This window comes from Rattus norvegicus, chromosome X (genome assembly GCF_021556685.1).
Source record: "Rattus norvegicus strain SHRSP/BbbUtx chromosome X, alternate assembly SHRSP_T2T, whole genome shotgun sequence".
Lineage (NCBI taxonomy): Eukaryota > Metazoa > Chordata > Mammalia > Rodentia > Muridae > Rattus > Rattus norvegicus.
In genome coordinates this window covers 122,882,600-122,905,969 of record NC_141554.1, presented here as the reverse complement: position 1 = coordinate 122,905,969, position 23,370 = coordinate 122,882,600, and the positions used below count along the sequence as shown (strand labels likewise).

The 23,370-nt window shown below is 39.8% G+C and overlaps 1 pseudogene; it reads right to left on the bottom strand.

Annotated features, from left to right (window-relative positions):
• Positions 1–18,004: 18,004 nt before the first annotated feature.
• On the bottom strand, positions 18,005–23,072 carry LOC108349193 (glyceraldehyde-3-phosphate dehydrogenase pseudogene; annotated as a pseudogene).
• Positions 23,073–23,370: the final 298 nt, after the last annotated feature.

The following is a 23,370-nucleotide window of genomic DNA, read 5'->3' as shown; positions in this document are numbered from 1 at the left end:
AATTCTGGCAAACCGAATTCAAGAGCACATCAAAACAATCATCCACCATGATCAAGTAGGCTTCATCCCAGGCATGCAGGGATGGTTTAATATATGGAAAACCATCAACGTGATCCATTATATAAACAAACTGAAAGAACAGAACCACATGATCATTTCATTAGATGCTGAGAAAGCATTTGACAAAATTCAACACCCCTTCATGATAAAAGTCCTGGAAAGAATAGGTATTCAAGGCCCATACCTAAACATAGTAAAAGCCATATACAGCAAACCAGTTGCTAACATTAAACTAAATGGAGAGAAACTTGAAGCAATCCCACTAAAATCAGGGACTAGTCAAGGCTGCCCACTCTCTCCCTACTTATTCAATATAGTTCTTGAAGTTCTAGCCAGAGCAATCAGACAACAAAAGGAGATCAAGGGGATACAGATCGGAAAAGAAGAGGTCAAAATATCACTATTTGCAGATGACATGATATTATATTTAAGTGATCCCAAAAGTTCCACCAGAGAACTACTAAAGCTGATAAACAACTTCAGCAAAGTGGCTGGGTATAAAATTAACTCAAATAAATCAGTTGCCTTCCTCTATACAAAAGAGAAACAAGCCGAGAAAGAAATTAGGGAAACGACACCCTTCATAATAGACCCAAATAATATAAAGTACCTCGGTGTGACTTTAACCAAGCAAGTAAAAGATCTGTACAATAAGAACTTCAAGACACTGAGGAAAGAAATTGAAGAAGACCTCAGAAGATGGAAAGATCTCCCATGCTCATGGATTGGCAGGATTAATATAGTAAAAATGGCCATTTTACCAAAAGCAATCTACAGATTCAATGCAATCCCCATCAAAATACCAATCCAATTCTTCAAAGAGTTAGACAGAACAATTTGCAAATTCATCTGGAATAACAAAAAACCCAGGATAGCTAAAGCTATCCTCAACAATAAAAGGACTTCAGGGGGAATCACTATCCCTGAACTCAAGCAGTATTACAGAGCAATAGTGATAAAAACTGCATGGTATTGGTACAGAGACAGACAGATAGACCAATGGAATAGAATTGAAGACCCAGAAATGAACCCACACACCTATGGTCACTTGATTTTTGACAAAGGAGCCAAAACCATCAAATGGAAAAAAGATAGCATTTTCAGCAAATGGTGCTGGTTCAACTGGAGGGCAACATGTAGAAGAATGCAGATCGATCCATGCTTATCACCCTGTACAAAGCTTAAGTCCAAGTGGATCAAGGACCTCCACATCAAACCAGACACACTCAAACTAATAGAAGAAAAACTAGGGAAGCATCTGGAACACATGGGCACTGGAAAAAATTTCCTGAACAAAACACCAATGGCTTATGCTCTAAGATCAAGAATCGACAAATGGGATCTCATAAAACTGCAAAGCTTCTGTAAGGCAAAGGACACTGTGGTTAGGACAAAACGGCAACCAACAGATTGGGAAAAGATCTTTACCAATCCTACAACAGATAGAGGCCTTATATCCAAAATATACAAAGAACTCAAGATGTTAGACCGCAGGGAAACAAATAACCCTATTAAAAAATGGGGTTCAGAGCTAAACAAAGAATTCACAGCTGAGGAATGCCGAATGGCTGAGAAACACCTAAAGAAATGTTCAACATCTTTAGTCATAAGGGAAATGCAAATCAAAACAACCCTGAGATTTCACCTCACACCAGTGAGAATGGCTAAGATCAAAAACTCAGGTGACAGCAGATGCTGGCGAGGATGTGGAGAAAGAGGAACACTCCTCCATTGTTGGTGGGATTGCAGACTGGTAAAACCATTCTGGAAATCAGTCTGGAGGTTCCTCAGAAAATTGGACATTGAACTGCCTGAGGATCCAGCTATACCTCTCTTGGGCATATACCCAAAAGATGCCTCAACATATAAAAGAGACACGTGCTCCACTATGTTCATCGCAGCCTTATTTATAATAGCCAGAAGCTGGAAAGAACCCAGATGCCCTTCAACAGAGGAATGGATACAGAAAATGTGGTACATCTACACAATGGAATATTACTCAGCTATCAAATACAACGAGTTCATGAAATTCGTAGGCAAATGGTTGGAACTGGAAAATATCATCCTGAGTGAGCTAACCCAATCACAGAAAGACATACATGGTATGCACTCATTGATAAGTGGCTATTAGCCCAAATGATTGAATTACCCTAGATCCCTAGAACAAACGAAACTCAAGACGGATGATTAAAATGTGAATGCTTCATTCCTTCTCTAAAAGGGGAACAAGAATACCCTTGGCAGGGAATAGAGAGGCAAAGATTAAAACAGAGACTGAAGGAACACCCATTCAGAGCCTGCCCCACATGTGGCCCATACATATACAGCCACCCAATTAGACAAGATGGATGAAGCAAAGAAGTGCAGACCGTCAGGAGCCGGATGTAGATCGCTCCTGAGAGACACAGCCAGAATACAGCAAATACAGAGGCGAATGCCAGCAGCAAACCACTGAACTGAGAATATGTCCCCTATTGAAGGAATCAGAGAAAGAACTGGAACAGCTTGAAGGGGCTCGAGACCCCAAAAGTACAACAATGCCAAGCAACCAGAGCTTCCAGGGACTAAGCCACTACCTAAAGACTATACATGGACTGACCCTGGACTCTGACCCCATAGGTAGCAATGAATATCCTAGTAAGAGCACCAGTGGAAGGGGAAGCCCTGGGTCCTGCTAAGACTGAACCCCCAGTGAACTTGTCTATGGGGGGAGGGCGGCAATGGGGGGAGGGTTGGGAGGGGAACACCCATAAGGACGGGGAGGGGGGAGGGGGATGTTTGCCCGGAAACCGGGAAAGGGAATAACACTCGAAATGTATATAAGAAATACTCAAGTTAATAAAAAAAAATTAAAAAAAAAGAAAAAGAGCCAATAAACAAAAAAAAAAAAAAAAAAAACAAAAAACAAAAAACAAAATCAAAAGCCAGTCAGTCAAACTGGCAAGCTAACTGCAGATCTTTGTCTTTCCCTCTGCTCCTCCAAATGGAATCCTTAAGTCTGATTACTAGCTCTGTAGCAGACTACCTGCTGTGACTTCCTTCCTCCCACTTCCTCCTTCTCAGGTGAGTCACACAGGTTTTTTTTTCCCCCTCCAAACTTCCTTCTCCCAACACATTGCTTTATCACAGTATCCAACCCCAGAAGGCACACACTGAGAATTTCCGGGAAAATTCAGTTAGGGAAACTGGAAGACTAACTTCAGATTTTCACCTCTCCTTTGTCCGCCCAAATCAATGTCCAGGTCTCACCCCCTACTCTGCAACAGACCACCTGCTGTAGCCTCCCTTCTCATCTGCCAATTTCTCCATCACATTATCAGGTCTTTCCCAGCAACCGTGCCACCACTCATTGTTTATTCTGGCTCCCAACCCCAGAAGGCATTCCCTGGTAAATTACAGGCCACTCTAGCCAGGGAAGCAGATAGGCTAACTGCATTCCTCCAAATCCTATTCCCCAGTTACACTTTCAGTTTTGCTGCACACATTCTGCTGTAGGCTCGCCTCATTTTCTGACCTCATTTCCAGAGAACTAGGCAAATCCCAGTGAAATCTCCTGATTTTCTCACTCCTGTGGACCCCATTACCACCCTCTGAGCTCATCCCCATACCTATCCATCAGCTTCCAGTACCAAGAAACACATTTTACCTGAAATCCCCTATATCCACACCTATCAGTATCTCAGAAAAATGTTCTACCAGGCAACACACAGCCACCATATTATCCTAACAACTAGAGAGGACAACAGAAACCAAGGAACAAAACACCCACACAACAAAGACCATACTAGATATAAGACCTAGAATTACAATCTTCACAAACCCAGATGCCTAGATGCCAATATAAAACACAATAAAAGCCCGGACAATATGTCTCCTTCAGTGATCATTAACCCTACTACAAGAGGCCCTGGATATTCCAACATAGCTGAAACACACACACACACACACACACACACACACACACACACACAAACACACGCACACGCACACGCACACGCACACGCATGCACACACACAAACCCTTAAAACAGCCTTTATCAATATGGAAGAGGTTCTCAAAGAAGAGTTAATGCCAATACTTCTCAAATTATTTGACATATAGAAACAGGAAAAAAATTGCACAATTTGTTTTCAAATCCACATTTACCCTCATACCCAAACTACATAAAGACACAATAAAGAAAGAAAATTACAGACCAGTTTCCCATATGAACAGAGATGTGAAACTCAAGAAGGATGACCTAAATGCGAATGCTTCACTCCTTCTTTAAAAGGGGAACAAGAATACCCTTGGCAGGGAATAGGGAGGCAAAGATTAAAACAGAGGCAGAAGGAACACCCATTCAGAGCCTGCCCCACATGTGGCCCATACATATACAGCCATCCAATTAGACAAGATGGATGAAGCAAAGAAGTGCAGGCCAACAGGAGCCGGATGTAGATCGCTCCTGAGAGACACAGCCAGAATACAGCAAATACAGAGGCAAACCAGCAGCAAACCACTGAACTGAGAACGGGACCCCCGTTGAAGGAATCAGAGAAAGGACTGGAAGAGCTTGAAGGGGCTCGAGACCCCATATGAACAACAATGCCAAGCAACCAGAGCTTCCAGGGACTAAGCCACTACCTAAGGACTATACATGGACTGACCCTGGACTCTGACCTCATAGGTAGCAATGAATATTCTAGTAAGATCACCAGTGGAAGGGGAAGCCCTTGGTCCTGCTAAGACTGAACTCCCCGTGAACGTGATTGTTGGCGGGGAGGGTGGCAATGGGGGGAGGATGGGGAGGGGAACACCCATGTAAAAGGGGAGGGGGAGGGGTTAGGGGAATGTTGGCCAGGAAACCGGGAAAGGGAATAACAATCGGAATGAAAATAAGAAATACTCAAGTTAATAAAGAAAAAAAAGAAAAAAAAAGAAATACAAGGGAGCACAGGTAAAGAATTAGAAGACTTAAGAAGGAAAGACAACAATCCCTTAAAGAATTACAGGAAAACAAAACCAAACAAGTGAAGAAATTGAACAAAACCACCAAGCATCTAAAAATGGAAACAGAAACAATAAAGAAATCACAAAGGGAGGCAACCCTGCAGATAGAAAGCCTAGGAAAGAGGTCAGGGTCATAGATGTAAGCATCACCAACAGAATAGAAGAGACAGAAGAGAAAATCTCAGGGACAGAAGATACCATAGAAAACAATGACCAACAGTCAAAGAAAATGCAAAATGTTAAAAGGCCCTAACCCAAAACATCCAGAAAATCCAGGACACAAGGAGAAGACCAAACCTAAGGATAATAGGTACAGAAGAGAGCAAAGATTCCCAACTTAAAGGGCCGGTAAATACCTTCAACAAAATTATAGAAGAAAACTTCCCTAACCTAAAGAAAGAGATACCCATAAACATACAAGAAGCCTATTAAACTCCAAATTGGTTGGACCAGAGAAGAAACTCCTTCTGTTACATAATATTCAAAACACCAAATGCACAAAGCAAAGGAAGAATATTAAAAGCAGTAAGGGGAAAAGGTCAAGTAACATATAAATGCAGACCTATCAGAATTACACCAGATTTCTCACCAGAGACCATGAAAGCCAGAAGATCCTAGGCAGATGTCATACAGACCTTAAGAGAACACAAATGCCAGCCCAGACTACTATATCCAGAAAAAAATCTCAGTTAGCATAGATGTATAAACCAAGATATTCCATAACAAAACCAAATTTACACAATATCTTTCCATAAACCCAGCCCTACAATGGATAATAGATGGAAAACTCTGACACAAGGAGAGAAACCACATCCTAGAACACACAAGAAGGTTAACACACAAGGGGTTAGGGGGATTTTGGCCTGGAAACCGGGAAGGGGAATAACAACCGAAATGTAAATGAGAAATACTCAAGTTAAGAAAGATAAAAAAAACAAAAAAAACCAAAAGAAATTAAATAAAACCTTAGCCCTCTTGCTGTTGCAGTGGTCACTTTGTCAATTTGTGATATATATATATGCTGGATCTCCAGGTCGAATAGTCTCCGGATGGCCTTTCCTTCAGTCTCTGCTCCCAACTTTGTCTCTGGATTTCCTCCTATGAATATTTTTGTTCCCGCTTCTAAGAAGGATTGCAGCATCTGCACTTTGGTTGTACTTCTTGAGCTTCATGTGGTCTGTGGATTTTATCTTGGGTAATCTGAGCTTTTGGACTAATATCCACTTTACAGTGAGTGCATACCATGTGTATTTTTTGTGATTGGGTTACCTCACTCAGGATGATATTTTCTTTTTTTTTTCAGTTACTACTGTACTTTATTGTGTTCAACCAAATCACCATGTTACAAAAATAGTAAGCTGCCATAATAAAAAATAAGGCTCCTCTATCCAGCACCAGATAGCATCATTTTACTTTCAAGCCTAGAAATTGCACACTTGTATATAAACCAACCGAAGATGAGGATTGAGAGTTCATCTTGGTGGATTTTTCCTTTGATGAATATGAAGTGTCCTTCCTTATCTTTTTTGATGACTTTTAATTGAAAATTGATTTTATTTGATATTAGAATGGCTACTCCAGCTTGCTTCTTCTGACCATTTGCTTGGAAAGTTGTTTTCCAGCCTTTCACTCTGAGGTAGTGTCTGTCTTTGTCTCTGAGGTGTGTTTCCTGTAGGCAGCAGAATGCAGGGTCCTCATTGCGTATCCAGTTTGTTAATCTATGTCTTTTTATTGGGGAGTTGAGGCCATTGATGTTGAGAGATATTAAGGAATAGTGATTATTGCTTCCTGTTATATTCTAATTTGGATGTGAGGTTATGTTTGTGTGCTTTTCTTCTCTTTGTTTTGTTGCCAAGACGATTAGTTTCTTGCTTCTTCTACGGTATAACTTGCCTCCTTATGATGGGCTTTACCCTTTATTATCCTTTGTAGTGCTGGATTTGTAGAAAGATATTGTGTAAATTTGGTTTTGTCATGGAATATCTTGGTTTCTCCATCTATGTTAATTGAGAGTTTTGCAGGATACAGTAACCTGGGCTGGCATTTGTGTTCTCTTAGGGTCTGTATGACATCTGTCCAGGATCTTCTGGCCTTCATAGTTTCTGGCGAAAAGTCTGGTGTGATTCTGATAGGTCTGCCTTTATATGTTACTTGACCTTTTTCCCTTACTGCTTTTAATATTCTTTCTTTATTTTGTGCGTTTGGTGTTTTGACTATTATGTGACAGGTGGAGTTTCTTTTCTGGTCCAATCTATTTGGAGTTTTGTAGGCTTCTTGTATGCCTATGGGTATCTCTTTTTTTAGGTTAGGGAAGTTTTCTTCTATGATTTTGTTGAAGATATTTACTGGTCCTTTGAGCTGGGAGTCTTCACTCTCTCCTATACCTATTATCCTTATGTTTGTTCTTCTCATTGAGTCCTGGATTTCCTGTATGTTTTGGACCAGTAGCTTTTTCCGCTTTACATTATCTTTGACAGTTGAGTCAATGATTTCTATGGAATCTTCTGCTCCCGAGATTCTCTCTTCCATCTCTTGTATTCTGTTGGTGAAGCTTGTATCTACAGCTCCTTGTCTTTTCTTTTGATTTTCTATATCCAGCGTTGTTTCCATGTGTTCTTTCTTGATTGCTTCTATTTCCATTTTTTAATTCCTTCAACTGTTTGATTGTGTTTTCCTGGAATTCTTTCAGGGATTTTTGTGTTTCCTCTCTATGGTTTCTACTTGTTTATTTATGTTTTCCTGGAATTCTTTCAGGGATTTTTGCGATTCCTCTCTGTAGGCTTCTACTTGTTCTCTAAGGGAGTTCTCCACGTCTTTCTTGAAGTCCTCCAGCATCATGATCAAATACGATTTTGAAACAAGATCTTGCTTTTCTGGTGTGTTTGGATATTCCATGTTTATTTTGGTGGGAGAATTGGGCTCCGATGATGCCATGTAGTCTTGGTTTCTGTTGCTTGGATTCCTGCGCTTGCCTCTTGCCATCAGATTATGTCTAGTGTTACTTTGTTCTGCTATTTCTGACAGTGGCTAGACTGTCCTATAAGCCTGTGTGTCAGGAGTGCTGTAGACCTGTTTTCCTGTTTTCTTTCAGCCAGTTATAGGGACAGAGTGTTCTGCTTTCGGGCATGTAGTTTTTCCTCTCTACAGGTCTTCAGCTGTTCCTGTGGGCCTGTGTCTTGAGTTCACCAGGCAGGTTTCTTGCTGGGGAAAAGTTGGTCCTACCTGTGGTTCCAAGGCTCAAGTTTGCTCGTGGGGTACTGCCTAAGTCCTCTCCACGGCGGCAGCAACCGGGAAGATCTGGGCCGCTCTTTCCGGGAGCCTCTGTGCACCAGGATTCCAGATGGCGTTTGGTGTTTTCCTCTGGCGTCTGGATGTGCGCAGAGTGCAGTCTGTTCTGGTTTCCCAAGCGTGTCTGCCTCTCTGAAGGTTTAGCTCTCCCTCCCACAGGATTTGGGTGCAGAGAACTGTTTATCCGGTCTGTTTCCTTCAGGTTCCGGCGGTGTCTCAGGATGATATTTTCTAGTTCCATCTATTTGCCTATGAATTTTATGAAGTCATTGTTTTTAATAGCTGAGTAGTATTCCATTGTGTAGATGTACGACATTTTCTGTATCCATTCATCTATTGAAGGACATCTGGGTTCTTTAAAGCTTCTGGATAGTATAAATAAGGCTGCTATGAACATAGTAGACCATGTGTCCTTGTTATATGTTGGCCCATCTTTTGGGTATATGCCCAGGAGTGGTATAGCTGGGTCCTCAGGTAGTAAGTACTATGTTCAATTTTCTGAGAAATCTGAGAGTGAACCATATTATCTGAAAATATAGGAAGCCTAACACAGCTTCCCAAACTGAGACAAGTGGAAGAGATAACTCTCTACTGGTGCAGTCCCCTGTTAGCAACATACAAGAGCATCAGTGTTCAGCCTTCTGGCCCAGTATCATCTGGCAGACCTTTATAACACAGAATTTTGAAGGACTGATTATTCTGACTTGGCAGAGGTTATCAGTCAACTTTGTGTAAGTGTGTTCTTTTCTGGACAATATTTGTCTATAGATGAAGTAGGCAATTTCTGCCCAGTGGCTACCTAACCACAATGTATTACCTCCTTTGGAGGTAGAGACGGTCAATTTCTTCTTTGAATCCACAAAGGGGAGCTGCTAGGAGCAGATAGGTCTCAAAAACAAAAAAATAAATAATATTAAATGTCATATTTTGTGGATTTCTGATCATCTAACTATGTAAATAATCTGGACTGTCGTCCATTAACTACTCTTAGTTATTTTCAATAAATTATCTTGAAAACACCCTAAAAGTAAACTTAGAGTCATGAGTTTGCTATCTGGCCCTAATTCACATGGTCAATTATCTTAGACTATTTTTTAAGAACAAAGAAAGGATTGGGTCTAAGACTTGTATTCTTTAATTTGTTTTATAGGCACAATGCTTGTATGTAAGTAACAATATTAATCTCAATTTTAAATCAATAATAAATGTATAACAATGAAAATCTTCAACTTGTATCAAATAAATTCTGTACCAATGTAAAAGATTATAACTTCAGTTTAGTAACAAATATAAGGATTTCAACCAAATGAGATTATGACTGTACAATCAATTTGAGCTAATTCCTCCCTGTTAAATTATGACCTTTCTAAATTCTCCAGAAAGACAACCTTTGAATAACCACCTCCAGCCTCCCAAAGTTCAGGGAATTAGGGCAATGATTCTTCAATAACTTCTTCAAGCTGTACATTGGCATTGAGATATCTTGAAGCAGGGATGAAGGGAAAATGAGGGAGCTGGTTAGGCCTTAAGAAGGTCACACCAATGGTTATTGTAGTCTCTTCTGATCCAGGGTGGAATTCCTTCATCAAAAGTCCAAGCAGGTAGTTCAACATTGTGATGATGAGTCTTACCAAAGCCATACATTCTGAAATACATAAATCTGAAAAACAAATTTTAGTATCATCAAGATACCTTTTTGTTTGATTTCTTGAATGTAGTTTTTTGGGAGATCTACCTCTTCAAATCTGATCCATATAACTCTGGAAGGTGTCCAGAGTCTAATCACCCATTTTAAAAACACAAAGATAAAACATTTCTCCCCAAATAGTCCTTTAGTTGGCAACCAGAAAAGTTTGTATCTTGTATTCTCTCCCAGAGAAATAATATTATCACAAAACTTAAAATCACATCCATTTTGAAAATTAAAACAGTTTAAAATAAATGAAGAAAACTAAACCATACTGTATTAGCCTGTTTAGGCTCCTCTAATCTGTCATGCCAGGAAATTGACCCAAAATTCCTGTGAAGCCCATGTTAAGAGAATATCAGCCTCCTGCAGACCATAATATACCATCTATCAATTAAGCTTTTTACCTGGAGTGACAGACTTTTATTTACTAAAAACTTTAATAATATTCACTAACAAATTCTATAATATATATCTGTATGCACTCTACCAGGTGCTACAGACTTCTACTTTTCCCTGTATTAATTGTGAATTGCTGGCAGAATTTCCTGCATGGAGAGAAAAATCTGGACTCTCTCCTTCTAAGTATAAAAACAATTTAATCACACTTCTGTTAATACCTGTCAATAAGAAGCAGGCAAATTGTCAAACAGGATTTGAACCCAAAATTCCTGTGAAGCCCACCTTAGAAAGAATCCGAATATCCGGTAAACCAAAATATACGGTCTATCTGTTAAGCTTTCTACCTGGAGCATCAGACTTTCATTCATTAACAACGTCTATAATACTCATTAACAATTATTCTTCTATACATCTGAATGCACTCTGCCTGGTGCTACAGACTTCTATTTTTTTTTCTATCTTAGTTTCTGAATCATGGGTGAAATTCCCCATGTGATTCTAACAAACTCTGTATATAAATCTATTCTAAAAGCAAATAAACCAGTCTTTGAATTAAGCCACACTCTTGACCCTTTGACTTAGAGCAGCCTGTTTCTTTTCACAGCAGGGGAACCTAGAGTCTGAGCAGACTCCTCTGTTACTTTAAGGTTCCCTTGCTTGGGCCATCATATGACTCATCATGGTGCCACCCCTCTCACTTAGAAAATAAAACTCTTACTAGCTCTAACTCTTAGGCTGATAATCTTAGATTTTTTAATTGATTCTTGCCTAACACGTTGGTTTGCCACCTTTTGCAGTAAATATTAAAAATATCCACAAACCTTCATTAGCCAGCATTATAGAGCCATATGGCATTAGCAGAGTATATTTATCTCAGCAGCAGCTGGTTCTATGGCACCATCCCACGCTACCTCTAGCCATACTCTGGTACTAGCAGCAGCCGCCCTCTTGGCTCTCTGCCACCGAACTCTGCTCACACTCCCAGCATCTGCCCCCGTGGTTATAGTATCAACTTCCAACGACCCGTTAAACATTAAGACTCAATAAGCTTCTAATTTAGCAATGAGAAGTATCTCAGTAAATTTACCCTCCACAAAACATCCACACAGTAAACTCTCAACCAATTGATAATGATATAAACTGCCCACCTAAATAAGAAAAATTGACCTATAAAAATCCATTCCTTAAGAAATTTTCATAACAACCTATGACCATTTAAGGCCACAACAATCTGGGTGGTCCTTCTCTGACTCCATCTTGGTTCTTTTTAGGATGATATTTTCTAATTCCATCCATTTGCTTAAGAATTTCATGAAGTCATAGTTTTTAATAACTGAGTATGCTCCATTGTGTAAATGTACTATATTTTCTATATCCATTCCTCTGCTGAAGGACATCTAGGTTCTTTCCAGCTTCTGGCTATTATAATTAAGGCTGCTATGAACATACTAGAGTATGTGTCCTTGTTATATGTGGGAACATCTTTTGGGTATATGCCCAGGAGTTATATAGCTGTGTCCTCAGGTAGTAGTGTGTTCAATTTTCTGAGGAACCTCCAGACTAATTTTCGGGGTTGTTGGATGAGTTTGCAATCCCATCAACAATGGAGGAGTGTTCCTCCCTCTCCAACTCCTTTCCAGCATCTGCTGTCACCTGAGCTTTTGATCATAGCCATTCTGATTAGTGCAAGTTAAAATCTCAGGACTGTTTTGATTTTCATTTCCCTGATGACTAAGGATATTGAACACTTCATCAGGTGCTTCTTGGCTATCTGATATTCCTCAGTTGAGAATTCTTTGTGTAGCCCTGGAGGTCATTTTTAATAAGGTTATTTGATTCTGTGGAGTCTAACTTCTTGAGTTCTTTGTATATATTGGAAGTTAGCCCTCTATCAGATGGAGGATTAGTAGAGATCTTTTCCCAATCTGTTAGTTGCCATTTTGCCCTAATAACAGTGTCTTTTGCCTTACAGAAGCTTTGCAATCTTATGAAGTCCGATTTGTCGATTCTTGATCTTAGAGCATAAGCTAGTGGTGTTCTGTTCAGGAAAATTTCCCCAGAGCCCATGTGTTGGAGGCTCTTCCCCACTTTTTCTTCTATTAGTTTGAGGGTATTTGGTTTTATGTGGAGGTCCTTGATCCGCTTGGACTTGAGCTTTGTACAGGTCAATAAGAATGAATCAATTTGCATTTTTCTACATGCTACTGCCAGTTGAACCAGCACTATTTGTTGAAAATACTACCTTTTTCCCATTGGATGGTTTTAGATTCTTTGTCAAATATCAAGTGACCATACGTGTGTGAGTTCATTTTTGGTCTTCAGTTCTATTCCATTGATCTACTTGCCTGTCTCTGTATCAATACCATACAGTTTTTAATCACTATTGCTCTGTAATACAGCCTGAGGTTAGGGAATGTATTTCTCCCAGAAGTTCTTTTATATTTGAAAATAGTTCTTGTTATCCTGTGTTCTTTTGTTATTCCAAATGAATTTCAAATTAGTATTTCTAACTGTGAAGATTGAGTTGGAGTTTTGATGGGGATTGCATTGAATCTGTAGATTGCTTTTGGCAAGATGGCCATTTTTACTATACTAATCCTGTCCAGCCATGAGCATGGGAGATCTTTGCATCTTCTGAGATTTTCTTCAATATGTTTCTTTATTTCTTTTCAACTACGTTATCATTGAGTAGAGCATTGTTCAGCTTCCTTCCATGTATATGTGGGCTCTCTGTTGTTTTTGTGGTTATTGAATACCAGCCTTAGTTTGGTGTCTGATAGGATGCATGGGATTATTTTAATCTTCTTATATCTGATGAGGTCTCTTTTGTGACCAAGTATATGGTCAGTTTTGGAGAAGGTACCATGAGGTGCTTAGAAGTGGGCACATTCCTTTGTTTTAGGATGAAATGTTCTATAGATATCTGTTACATCCATTTGGTTCATAACTTCTGTTAGTTTCATTGGGTTTCTGTTTAGTTTCTGTTTCCATGATCTATCCATTGATGAGAGTGGGGTGTTGAAGTCTCTTACTATTATTGTGTGAACTACAATGTGTGCGTTGAGCTTTAGTAAAGTTCTTTTTTAAATGAATGTCAGTGCTTTTGCATTTGGAGCATAGATGTTCAGAACTGAGAGTTCCTCTTGGTAGACTTTTCTATTGATGAGTATGAAGTGTCCTTCCTTATCTTTTTTGATAACTTTTGCTTGAAAGTCAATTTTTTTTCGATATTAGAATGGCCACTCCAGCTTGTTTCTTGGTACCATTTGCTTGGAAAGTTGTTTTCCAGCCTTTTTCTCCTAGGTCGTGTCTGTCTTTGTCACGGAGGTATGTTTCCTGTGCTCTGCAAAATGCTGAGTCCTCTTTCTGTAATCAGTCTGTTATTCTGTGTCTTTTTATTGGACAACTGAGTTCATTGATGTCAAAAGTTATTGGGCATCAATGATTGCTGTTTCCTGTTATTTTTATTTTTAGAGGAGGAATTATATTTGTGTGGCTATCTTCTTTGGTGTTAGTTGAAATTAGACCACTTTCTTGTCTGTTCTAGGATGTGGTTTCTCTCCTTGTGTCAGAGTTTTCCATCTATTATCCATTGTAGGGCTGGATTTATGGAAAGATATTGTGTAAATTTGGTTTTGTATATCTTGGTTTATCCATCTATGCTAACTGAGATTTTTTTCTGGATATAGTAGTCTGGGCTGGCATTTGTGTTCTCTTAAGGTCTGTATGACATCTGCCTAGGATCTTCTGGCTTTCTTGGTCTCTGGTGAGAAATCTGGTGTAATTCTGATAGGTCTGCATTTATATGTTACTTGACCTTTTCCCCTTACTGCTTTTAATATTCTTCCTTTGCTTTGTGCATTTGGTGTTTTGTATATTATGTAACAGAAGGAGTTTCTTCTCTGGTCCAACCAATTTGGAGTTTAATAGGCTTCTTGTATGTTTATGGGTATCTCTTTCTTTAGGTTAGGGAAGTTTTCTTCTATAATTTTGTTGAAGGTATTTACCAGCCCTTTAAGTTGGGAATCTTTGCTCTCTTCTGTACCTATTATCCTTAGGTTTGGTCTTCTCCTTGTGTCCTGGATTTTCTGGATGTTTTGGGTTAGGACCTTTTAACATTTTACATTTTCTTTGACTGTTGGTCATTGTTTTCTATGGTATCTTCTGTCCCTGAGATTTTCTCTTCTGTCTCTTCTATTCTGTTGGTGATGCTTACATCTATTGACCCTGACCTCTTTCCTAGGCTTTCTATCTGCAGGGTTGCCTCCCTTTGTGATTTCTTTATTGTTTCTGTTTCCATTTTTAGATGCTTGGTGGTTTTGTTCAATTTCTTCACTTGTTTGGTTTTGTTTTCCTGTAATTCTTTAAGGGATTGTTGTCTTTCCTTCTTAAGTCTTCTAATTCTTTACCTGTGCTCTCTTGTATTTCTTTTTTTTTCTTTTTTTTCTTTATTAACTTGAGTATTTCTTATTTTCATTCCGATTGTTATTCCCTTTCCAGGTTTCCTGGCCAACATTCCCCTAACCCCACCCACTCCCCTTTTACATGGGTGTTCCCCTCCCCATCCTCCCCCCATTACTGCCCTCCCCCCAACAATCACATTGACTGGGGGTTCAGTCTTAGGGCTTCTGCTTCCACTGGTGCTCTTACTAGGCTATTCATTGCTACCTATGAGGTTGGAGCCCAGGGTCAGTCCATGTATATAGTCTTTGGGTAGTGGCTTAGTCCCTGGAAGCTCTGGTTGCTTGGGATCGTTGTTCATATGAGGTCTCGAGCCCCTTCAAGCTCTTCCAGTCCTTTCTCTGATTCCTTCAACGGGGGTCCCATTCTCAGTTCAGTGGTTTGCTGCTGGCATTCGCCTATGTATTTGCTGTATTCTGCCTGTGTCTCTCAGGAGAGATCTACATCCGGCTCCTGTCTGCCTGCACTTCTTTGCTTCATCCATCTTGTCTAATTGGATGGCTGTATATGTATGGGCCACATGTATGGCAGGCTCTGAATGGGTGTTCCTTCTGTCTCTGTTTTAATCTTTGCCTCTCTAGTCCCTGCCAAGGGAATTCTTGTTCCCCTTTTAAAGAAGGAGTGAAGCATTCGCATTTTGATCATCTGTCTTGAGTTTCATGTGTTCTGTGCATCTAGGGTAATTCAAGCATTTGGGCGAATAGCCACGTATCAATGAGTGCATACCATATGTGTTTTTCTGTGATTGGGTTGCCTCACACAGGATGATATTTTCCAGTTCCCTCCATTTGCCTATGAATTTCATAAAGTCATTGTTTTTGAGAGCTGAGTAATATTCCATTGTGTAGATGTACCACATTTTCTGTATCCATTCCTCTGTTGAAGGGCATCTGGGTTCTTTCCAACTTCTGGCTATTATAAATAAGGCTGCTATGAACATAGTGGAGCACGCGTCTTTTTTATATGTTGGGGCATCTTTTGGGTATATGCTGGGTCCTCAGGTAGTTCAATGTCCAATTTTCTGAGAAACGTCCAGACTGATTTCCAGAATGGTTGTACCAGTCTGTAATCCCACCAACAGTGGAGGAGTGTTCCTCTTTCTCCACATCCTCGCCAGCATTTGCTGTCACCTGAGTTTTTGATCTTAGCCATTCTCACTGGTGTGAGGTGAAATCTCAGGGTTGTTTTGATTTGCATTTCCCTTATGACTAAAGATGTTGAACATTTCTTTAGGTGTTTCTCAGCCATTCGGCATTCCTCAGCTGTGAATTCTTTGTTTACCTCTGAACCCTATTTTTTATAGGGTTATTTTTCTCCCTGCGGTCTAACTTCTTGAGTTCTTTGTATATTTTGGATATAAGCCCTCTGTATGTTGTAGGATTAGCAAAGTTCTTTTCCCAATTGTTGGTTGCCGTTTTGTCCTAACCACAGTGTCCTTTGCCTTACAGAAGCTTTGCAGTTTTATGAGATCCCATTTGTCGATTCTTGATCTTAGAGCATAAGCCATTGGTGTTTTGTTCTGGAAATTTTCTCCAGTGCCCTTGTGTTTGAGATGCTTCCCCACTTTTTCTTCTATCAGTTTGAGTGTATCTGGTTTGATGTGGAGGTCCTTGATCCATTTGGACTTAAGCTTTGTACAGGGTGATAAGCATGGATCGATCTGCATTCTTCTACATGTTGACCTCCAGTTGAACCAGCACCATTTGCTGAAAATGCTATCTTTTTTCCATTGGATGGTTTTGGCTCCTTTGTCAAAAATCAAGTGCCCATAGGTGTGTGGGTTCATTTCTGGGTCTTCAATTCTATTCCATTGGTCTATCTGTCTGTCTCTGTATCAATACCATGCAGTTTTTATCACTATTGCTCTGTAATACTGCTTGAGTTCAGGGATAGTTATTCGCCCCTCTTGTATTTCTTTAAGGGAGCTATTTATGTCCTTCCTAATGTCCTCTATTATCATCATGATATGTGATTTTAAACCTGAACCTTGCTTTTCAGGGATGCTGGTGTATCCTGGACTTGCTATAATGGGAGAACTGGGTTCTGATGAAGCCATGTAGCCTCAGTTTTTGTTGCTTATGCTCTTTGGCTTACCTCTCTCCATCTGATTATCTCTAGTACTACCTGTCCTTGTTGTCTCTGACTGGAGCCTGTCCATCCTCTGTTCCTGGTTGGGTTAGATCTCCCCAGAGACCAGTTGTCTCTGTGATCCTGTGATCCTGAGATCCTGTGTGTCCGAGCTCTAGGGAATTACGCAGCTTCTGGAATCCTGAAATCCTGTTATGACCAAGCTCCTGAGTTTCTGTTGTATCAGTGCTCCTGAGAGTCAAGCTTTCTCAGAGTGTTGCAGAAGTGGGTGCTGAGGCAGAGCCCTCTGCTCCCTGCACAGGTTCAAGCTGGAAGGAACCAGTGCATCTGGCTGGGCAGTGTTTGGGTTTCCCTGATTCCTGTTGGCATTCCAGTTATTCTAGATGTTGGGAAAGATGTTTTGTCCTCAACTGTGATTTTGAATGTGCCAGATACCCAGTGCTTCTGGTTGTGTCCAATCTCCTGGGAGTCAAGCTTCCTCTGTGGTCCTCTGATCATGGGTATTTCAGAGCACCTGGGAGTCAGGCTCCCTCTGGGTGTTGTATGCATGGGTGCAGATCCAGAGCCCAAGGTCTGCTCTGTAAGGAACCCATGCCACTGACTGGGCAGGGGTTCCTGAGTCCCTGGATCCCAGGGTTTCAGTTACTCTGGGTGATGGTGCAGTTGTTGTGACCTCCTCACCTCTGATCCTCAGCATGTTAGAGCACCTTGGAGTTGTGTTTCCTCTGGCTGTTGTGGGAATGGGTGTGGAGTCAGTGCCCAAGGTCTGCTTAGGCACTGGTTCAGACTAGAATGCACATTTACACTTTTTGGGTTTTTTGGGGGGTGCAGCAAACTTTATTGATGGTATTTGAGAGAAGGGAGGGCTCCCTAAGCCCCTCCTGTTATTATGGGGTCTGGGATGGAATCGTGAGGGCGATGCTCAGTGTTGGGGGCCGAGTTGGGATGGGGACTCCTCAGCAACTGAGGGCCTCTCTCTTGCCCTCAGTATCCTTGCTGTGCTGGGGTGGGTGGTCCTGAGTTTCTTACTCCTTGGAGGCCATGTAGACCATGAGGTCCACCACTCTGTTGCTATAGCCGTATTCATTGTCATACCAGGAAATGAGCTTTACAAAGTTGTCATTGAGAGCAATGCCAGCCCCAGCGTCAAAGGTGGAAGAATAGGAGTTGCTGTTGAAGTCGCAGGAGACAGCCTTGTCCTCAGTGTAGCCCAGGATGCCCTTTGGTGGGCCCTCAGATGCCTGCTTCACCACCTTCTTGATGTCATCATATTTGGCAGATTTCTCCAGACGGCATGTCAGATCCACAACGGATACCTTGTGGGTAGGAACATGGAAGGCCGTGCCAGTGAGCTTCCCATTCAGCTCTGGGATGACCTTGCCCACAACCTTGGCAGCACCAGTGGATGCAGGGATGATGTTCTGAGCTACCCCACCGCCACCATGCCACAGCTTTCCAGAGGGGCCATCCACAGTCTTCTGAGTGGCAGTGATGGCATGGATTATTGTCATGAGCCCTTCCACGATGCCAAAGTTATCATGGATGACCTTGGCCAGGAGGTTAAGCAGTTTGTGGTGCAGGGTGCATTGCTGACAATCTTCAGGGAGTTGTCATATTTCTCATGGTTCACACCCATCACAAACATGGGGGCATTGGCTGAAGGCTGAGATGATGACCCTTTTGGCCCCACACTTCAAGTGAGCCCCAGCCTTCTCCATGGTGGTGAAGACGCCAGTAGACTCCACGACATACTCAGCACCAGCATCACCCCATTTGATGTTAGTGGAATCTCGCTCCTGGAAGATGGTGATGGGCTTCCCGTTGATGACAAGCTTCCCATTCTCAGCCTGGACTGCGCCGTTGAACTTGCCATGGGTAGAGTCATACTGGAACATGTAGACCATGTAGTTAAGGTCAATGAAGGGGTCGTTGATGGCAACAATGTCCACTTTGCCAGATGAAGAGCCAAAAGCAGCCCTGTAACCAGGCACCCAATACAGTCAAATCTGTTCACACCGACCTTCACCATCTTGTCTATAAGATGAGGCTGGCACTGCACAAGAAGATGCAGCTGTCTCTGGAACAGGAAGGAGCAGAGAGCTGCATTTATACTTTTAATGTGCATATAAATTTTCAGTTAATTTGGGTAAAGCACCAAGGTCTGTGATTACTGGACCATATTATTAAGAGTATTTTAATATTGAAAAAATAAGAAGCTCTCTTTTCATGTATCTGTTCTATTCTGTATTCACACTGTGCAGAATGGGAGTTCCCATGCTTTATTTCCTTTTCAGGGATTTGGATTTCAGCCATTCTAAAGATTTATACTAGGCACGGTGCTCATAATAACCCAGAACTGCAGTTTTGAGGGATCTGATGACAACCTCTGACTTTCTATTGGCATCCAGCATGCAAATGGTACATACACATTCGGGTAGGTATAAACAGTCATATAAATAACATAAAGCTTTAAAAAAATTAAAGATGTGTTCTTATGTCACATTGATGTTTTAATTTACAACTCTCTAATTATATTGAATATCTTTCCCTAAACTCATTTACTGTCTGGTATCACATTTGGTGAAGTGTCTTTCCACGTCTTCTTGATCATTACAAAAAAAAATCTGTGTGCATGGTATGTTCACATTATGTGAGTGCAGGTATGAATCTTGGAAGTCAGAGGACAGCCTCAGGTGCCCTTGTCTTCTACTTTGTTTGAACTAGGGTCTCTTGTTGTTTGTTGCTGCATTGGCCAGGCTAGATGGCTTGACAGCATCCAGAGATTGTCCTGTCTGTGTTCCCTATCTGGCTGTGGAAACGGCAGATGTATAGTCATGTTCTGATCTGTCTGGCTTTTTCTGAGTTCCTGTTCAGGGATTTTTTTTTTTGTAAATTTTGAGTAATGGGTCTTTGTCAGACATGGGTTTTTTTTGTTTTGTTTTGTTTTTTTTTGTTTTTTTTTTTTTTTGTAAAATTATCCCCCAGAAATCTATGGCTTAGCTTTGTATTTTTTGGCAGTATCCTTGGCAGAGTGAGTTTATTTTTTTTTAATGTTATCTTAGTGAAACACAGAGCACTAGTTATTTCTTTCACAATCATGGGTTTGGTCTTGTACCTTAAATGATCATTGCTATGTCCAAAGTCATCTAGACTTCCTCTCATGTTACCTCCTAAGAGTTTTTATAGATAAAACTATGATACGCTCTGAATTAATTTTTGTGAGGAATATGTGGGCAGTGTTTAGATTTCTTTAATGTTATATATTATATATTGATTTTTTAGCCTCGAAACTAGGGCATATAGATGAGTGGTAGAATGATTGCCCAGCATACATAAGGTCCTAGTTTGATAAAAAGAACGAAAAAGGAAGTGAAAAGAGATTCTTTCATTTAGCAGAATTTAAATGGCAGTGTCTTACTAGATAGCCCTGGCTGGCCCAAAATTTATTATGTAGATTAGGCTGACCTTGAACTCAAAGACATCTGCCTACCTTTTCCACCATGCTTGACTACCTTGTATTATTACTCTTGCACTTGACTTCAAATGTGGATATGTTTCTGGTTCTATATTAAAGTTGGATTTTAGATTTTGACATCCTTTTCTTTTCTGTCCTCTTTGTAGTGGCCTTAGGATTGAACCTAAGGTTTCTAACATGCTAGGTAAGCACTCTACCCCTGGAGCTACAGCCCCGGGCCCTCTATTCTGTTTCATTGATGTAGTTACCTATTTATCTGCAAATATCACACAAGCTTAATTACCACAGCGTTAGCTTAATGCCTGAAGTCAAGTAGTAACAGTTGATTTTGTTTTTCCCATGCAATATTAAGTTGGCTACTTTGGGTCTTTTCTCTTTTCATATAAACTTTGTAGTCGGTTACCAATATCTACAAAACTACAGCTGTGATTGGTATTGCTTCGAATCTATAGGTGAAGTTGGAAAGTGGTGATCTATTGATAATATTGAATTTCCCTTTCTCTGAAGATGGAGTATCTATATATTTTGTTCTTTAATTTCTTCAGTCTGTTTCCTTCATGTATGCTGTGTGATTTTTGTTATATTCGTACATTAGTATTTCAGCTTGCAAAGCATTAAATAAATGCTACCGGGCTTTAAAATTTAAATTCCACTTGCTAATTGCTAGTATATAGGGAGGTGTGGTTTTCTTTTTTATTAGGAATGTATCCTGCAACTTCTTTATAATTAGCTTATTAGCTCCAGGTTACACTGGGGATACTTCTTTTGAATTTTCCATGTATACAACCATGTCATCTGTGAAGGAAGTACCATTTTTTGTTTTCCTGCAATGTGTGTTTTTCTTTCTTATATTTTATTGAGTAGCTAGTACTTCCATAATGATGTTGGAAGTAAATACTGAGGGAAGCAGTCTCACTTTGTTTCTTCATCTTTTTTTAATATTATTACTCATTATTTTTTCTTTTTATTGGATATTTTATTTATTTACATTTTAAATGTTATCCCCTTTCCCTGTATTCCCTCTGCAAACCCCATTTTCCATTCCTCCTCCCCATGCTTCTATGAGGGTGCTCCTGTACCTACCCACCCACTCCAGACTCACTGCCCTGACATTCACCTACACAGTGACATCAAGCCTCCCCAGGACCAAGGGCCCTCATTTATGCCAGATAAGGCCATTTTCTGCTACACATGCAGCTGGTACAATGGGTCCCTCTATGTGTATTTTTTGGCTAACAGTATAAATATATATTGATCTAGCTTCAAAAAATTCCATCAAACTCATAAGAAATAGGTACAATCACAATTCAATGTTTGGAAATACATCTTTCTTTGGATTTAGAAAAAATAAAGTAAAAAATTAACAGTATTCATTAATATAGATAGAAAAAGCATGGTCCATGCTTTGACTTTTGATTACCTGTTTAATTTTATAATGATTCAAGTGGTTTGTGATGACTTATGGAATAATAAAAGATTCAGTTTTGATATCTATTTACTTAAATGGCATTTGGTTATAAACATATGCTGGACCAAACACAATCTTGCTTTGTTTTGAAGTGTAATTATTTTTAAAAAACATGGTAGCTTATTTTCAAAATGTAGGTTGAAGCATTTCTAAATTATAAAACTACATCTCATAGTAATTCATTAAGTGGAATATCTCTGAGACTCATTATATATGTTACAGCTAATGTATTCTAATACTCCTATTATTTTAACGAAGTGTAAGGTATATATAGAGTTTTGACAAATTATAGGTGTTTTCTGAAAAATAATTATTGTTTAATATTACTAGTTTAGCTAATCTATTTCCTACATACTATTAATCTAAAATCATATAACTTTTGTCTATGAGATTATGTATCACTATTTTCTTACTCCTACATTTTACATCTTGACTATAGTAGCCATGTATCATTCCTTGACAATAGGATTCAAGTGAGATAAGTTATATGGAAAGACAAACAACTAAAAATAATATCTTATATGAGTGGAAAAAGCTAGAATTGATTGGCTAGAGGTCATTAGGAACATTTTTATATTTGATACATTGTTATTTTTAGATCTAGAAGTACACTTAGTTAATGACACATTTGAGGACTGCACATATGAATTCCATGTGAACTATACTAAACTATACTAGAGCTTTTCAAACATCTGTAATAAAATTATAAAATGAGAACCTAATGGTATGCAATTTGTAAAGAAAGGAATAGGAAGTCTAGGAGAGGTCATCCTCTATTATTGGTAGTGCTTTCCTAAATAGCCCCCTATTTTAGTGCTTAAGCAAAGGAGACATGTAAGAGGTTCCTGTTGAAGTAGCACATGACAACACTATCAAAATTCTAGCTCCCCCAAGAGGGATCCACAGCGATATCAATTTCACTTACTGGTCATTGTGATAGTCTGAATTAGTTTCAAATATGGCCATCTGTCTTCTGTTGCTGAATGCTTTCCGAATTTAGACTCTCCGGTCTATTTGATAAGGGATTAAGCTGGAAGAGATGAGGCAGGTGTGTTTGATTGCACTGGGATGATTGCTTCACTTCTCGGATCTCGAAATAGGAACTTGCTTCCAATCTTCCTTCATAGTCAATCTTCATGGCAACTACCATACTGCTACACCAAACTCTGAAACATAGTTTGCACTCCTATTTTCTTTCTTTCCTGTTTAGCTATGTCTATAGTTATATATTTTAATTTATGTTTCTGAATCTGGTCTTCAAGGCCCTTCAGAATTTTGCCTAACCAATGATTTGTTTTTAAGTCACTAACACTTGTTCAAGGGAAGCTAGGTTATATCATAGACAGGATTAGAAGCAGAGTTTTAAAGAGAAAAAGTCAAAACTATGACCTGGGATTTAACTATCTGTATTTAGTTTCAGGAGATGATGTGGTGAAAGACTAGTTTAT